This window comes from Alligator sinensis, unplaced genomic scaffold, assembly GCF_000455745.1.
Source record: "Alligator sinensis unplaced genomic scaffold, ASM45574v1 scaffold198_1, whole genome shotgun sequence".
Lineage (NCBI taxonomy): Eukaryota > Metazoa > Chordata > Crocodylia > Alligatoridae > Alligator > Alligator sinensis.
The window spans coordinates 188444-192961 of NW_005841906.1; the positions used below are offsets into that span (position 1 = coordinate 188444).

At 43.8% G+C, this 4518-nt stretch overlaps 1 long non-coding RNA gene across 1 annotated transcript in view; it reads left to right on the forward strand.

Moving 5' to 3' along the window:
- Positions 1 to 3990, forward strand: part of LOC112549422 — a 26375-nt gene extending 22385 nt beyond the window's left edge. The window contains exon 4 of the long non-coding RNA XR_003092827.1: positions 3542 to 3990. This is a non-coding gene — a long non-coding RNA (uncharacterized LOC112549422). The remainder of the gene's footprint in view (positions 1 to 3541) is intronic.
- The last annotated feature ends 528 nt before the right edge of the window (positions 3991 to 4518 follow it).

The following is a 4518-nucleotide window of genomic DNA, read 5'->3' on the forward strand; positions in this document are numbered from 1 at the left end:
TGTGCAGGGGGGCAGACCACATGACCTTGTGGTCCCTTTCAGGCCCTATGATTCTGTCACCCAGTGAGGTTCCCAGGGGTGGTGCGGGGTCCCTGCTCCCAGTCTGTTAATTCATTTTGCATCAGAGTAATTGGATACAATGAACAGTGTTGGGATTCCCCGGAGCTTGCTGTGTCTTTTGGGTGGGGTGAGGGATCTAGCCTGGGAGCTCGTTTGGGCATGTGGTTAGAAACATGGTGCACTTTAACCATACAAGTGCAGTGGGATGCTAGGCTTCAATGAACCTTTGACCTTTTCTTACTTTTTATATTCTCTTTGCAGAGGCATTGGAAGGCGCTTAATCCTCGTGCCTTGTTGTTCACAACATATTTTATGAGGGAAGCGCTGGGTACTGGCAGCTCTGAGTGAAGTCAATAGGAGGCCTGGGTATGTTCAGCACCTCTGAAACTGGGCTCTTTCAGTCCATCAAAGCACTTCAGCATGCAGTTAACTTGAAGCCTGTGAACAATCCCATTGACTTCAGGGAAAAGTGTGGCACATGCTGAAGTCCTTTGCTGATCTGGGGTCTTAGGTGTTTGGGTTTCTGAACCACCTTCCCTGTAATATCCCATAGATGGCATCAGTTTATCACATATCTTTTAATGATCCATTTTTGTCGGAGGAAGAGATAAAGAAACAGTTTCAACTCTGCTGTCTGATGGATTCCAAACCAAATCAATTTAAATAAATGAGAATTCATTGAAACCAATTTCTCCTAAAACTCTTTAAAACAATGTTTTAAATGTTATCCATGTATTAGATGATTTTATCATTATGATATTTCATGGAATCTAGGTCACTTCATACAGCCATTAAGTATTGTATGAAAACAGTATCTTCTGTTGTTAGACTCTACCAGTCTTAGTCACAATGTCCAGGTCTATATGAAGCACCGACTGTGCAGCAGCTTGTTACTACTATGCAGTAGCGTTGCATGGCAGGAAGCATGATGTGATGCCACTGCACAATAGTCAAGAGCTACTGCCCAGTCAGTGTCACCTAAAAGCTGTTGGGCAACGCTACTGCACAGCAACTCCGGTTTACTCCGGTTGATTATACAAGTACTAAATAAATGTGCAGTAACCACTGAACAATAGTGTCTTGTGTAGATGAGTCCAATGAAGAGTATCCTTCATCCTTGAATAGCCCATCAAAGCCAATGGGTCATTCCTGAAGTAAAAGACAACTCATCATGAATGACGGCGTCGGAATCTAACCTGTGCTGGCAAGATCATTTTCCCAGTGGGAATGATATTTCCATGTGTAAACAGCATTTGGTCTTAATTGAGAGGTCCGTTACACATCTGTATTAACTAAATTCCTTGTGTCTTAAAAGACAAAACAACAAATGCACTAGACAGTAATACAATCGCCTGCCCTGGAAATTTTCAAGAGGAGACTGGACAGTCACCTTGCTGGGGTCAACTGAACCCAGTTGTCTTTCCTGCCTGATGCAGGGGGCTGGACCCGATGATCTTCTGAGGTCCCTTCCAGCTTTACAATCTATGAATCATATCCTATAATGACAAATTCTGTGCTCCAGAAGTCTCATCTGCTCTTTTATACTTTGCCATTATAAAACAGGAAACAAAAGGACGCAGGTATGGCATGTACATGGAAACAAAGGTTTTCAGTATGTTTAGGGTACAACGTTGTGATATAGGGACCTATATTCCATTTTCAAAAGCCACCCAGGTGCTAAGAACCTAAGTTCCACTGAAAGCCAATGGGATTTAGGTTCTTTTCACTTTGGCACTTTTGACAACATCTCTTTTTTCTATAAAGAACCACATCAGGGAATCACATTTCTGTGTGGGGCTAATGTGATAGAAGGAATGGGAAATAAAGTTAATTCTCACTTTGCTAAGTTCGATTTAGAGCAAGGGTTCTTTTTTGTGAATGGTACATTAGAAGTTTAATGTCTATAAAAAACATGGTTTATACCTGCATTGCCTAAGTCTGTTATATCTTCTGCTGGAAGTCTGCAATGTCTAAAGGAAAAGGTAAAGGTACACCTCTGCTTGAGAAAAACATGGTTTAAACCTATTCTTCACTATATGTTATATATCTTCCTGTCTACTTGATATACACACAGTGAAGCTGGCCACTGTCGCCAGTCAGGGGACCTCAGGCCTCATCCTAGGACCACTGAAATCAGTTGGAGTCTTTCCATGGGCTTGAGTGAGTTTTGAATCAAGTCCTTAATTTTTTGGCATGAACTAGATAGGCCTATGCACTAAAGCAGCGTTTCTCAACCCATGGGTTGTGACCCAAAAGTGGGTCCAAAAATATATGAAAGGGTCACAAACAAATTTAAAAAATGGATCAACACACTTTAAAAACAGATTCTCCTTTAAAGGAGCAAAACATGGGAAACCGTGGCTTTTCCCTTGCAGGCTGGCAGAGCTCCAGCCCACCAGGGGCTGCTTGGGGGGGCCCCTGTGCCGCACACATCCTCCCTGCTGCTCTACACCCTGGAGCGCTGGGGCCCGGGGGCAGCAGGTCAGGAGTGAGGGGCAGTGAGTCAAGACTGGCCATTGATCAGGACAAATGGGTCCTGGTACAAAAAAGGTTGAGAACCATTGTGCTAAAGTACCAAGCTCAGGCCCCATCGAAACCAAGGATGACATCCTATGTTGTGTGTCTCTTTTCTCATGATTGACCATAATGGGGAGGGTGAAGGATTCCTTTTAATTCTCTTCCAGCTGGCTTGGTCTTGGAGCGTGTTTATACACATGATCCAGGAGGTGTGTGTGCGCGCAGCGAGGGAGAGGTAAGGGGGCGAAGTGTGCTTTAGAGGGACTCTGAGAGCCACTTCAGTTAAAGTGCCTGGAGTGTCACATGTATCAGCATCCCCATGCTGAAAAATGGTGGGAGGTGGGGGGGTAACTAAAGCTTGTTGAATAAGCTTCAGCAAAAGCACACCAACTGCCATTTTTCAGCATGGGACCACTGATACACATGATACTGGAGTCTGCTAAAGCATGGCAATTACCATGCTCCACCAGACTTTATTAATCGAGTCTGCTCTGACACACTAATTACAACATGTTGGAGCAGTCTCAATGCACATGTATAGGTTCCTGGAGATACCAAGCTTGACTAGATTACACCAGAATCAGAGCACAGGATGAGAAGAGGCCTCCACAGTTTCCTGTGTTCCTAAGCTATTGTTAACTGAAGGAATCCTACAAGCCCATAAACTATCACCCACATCTACAAGACACAGTACCCGAAACACAGGACACCCTATAACATGCCACACCTAAATAATCTCGCACTCAGTATTGCCTCACCATGGGGGCCTCGATCTGCCACTCCCTGCCCCTTCCCCTTCACAGATTTACCAGCTTGGCTCTCTACACGTGCCAGAAGAAAAAATCCTGAGATTTAATCTATCAGGAGATCATGAGTCAGAGTTAATTTGACTTGGAAATCAGAAGTCTCGTGATTTTTTTCATAAGAGTTGGCATTACAGCACCCTATTGTTTTTGCTTCAAAGGTATAAGAGGGCGGAAAAAGAAATGAAGACAGCTGAGTCATTCTAAGAAGAAAGCATGCATTTTTCTTTCTGGTGCAAACCAGTTGACTTGAGTGTCACTTTCAGAGTTCACTTGCTCCTTGAAGGCACAATGAACCAAAGGACAGCAGCTGATTACACAACCTCTCCAGTCCCTAATAATCATGTGCATCCAGCAGGAGGAATTGTCTCTCCACCTTGCAGACAAGACATGCTAACAGTGTAATAGTTTTAATTTGTCCTTGTCCACACTGACCACTGAGTCATGTTGACTGACATGACTCCCTGGCATTGTATTCTGGCACTGCGAATGAAGGCAAAGCCGTAGCCCTTTGGGACTGGGACTCATTTGCTAAATGTTGGCATAGAACCTGGCACAACTGTGCTCCAACATGGTTTAACTTCAGGTGCTACCACAAAATAAATAACAACTTGCCTCTGACTATTTTTCATCTTCTGATCTAATATGAAAGGATGCCTGTTCATTGAGCCACCCCCTCCTTCTGCCAAAGTTAATGGCAAGTTTAGCTTGCAAATGCTTCTTATAGCGATTTTGCCATTAGTCTGGAAATGTAATGAAGCTGCTGTAACAAAAAGGATGTTCCCCTCCACTACTTTAGTTCAAAATCTATTGTAAAGCCAGACTTCACCATATAGGTTTTCCCTGCATCCTCCACAGAAAAACAGTACTTTATAGCAGGTATAGCTCTGTGACTGATGTACCGCTCACCTTGGTGTTTGAGCAGCAACATCATTATGTTAAATGACATTCAGTCTCTGTCAATCTGAGTAACTGGTTTGTGTATCTGCGTCTGTAATCCATGGGGTTGTGACAGTGCCCACTGATTGCATCCAGAGGCTGTGTCAGCTGCTATCATTTCACTCAACCCGTGTGAGTGACCTTCAGATAGACAGTCCTATGACTAATCTATTCCAGAAACATGCTGATGGACTTCCTG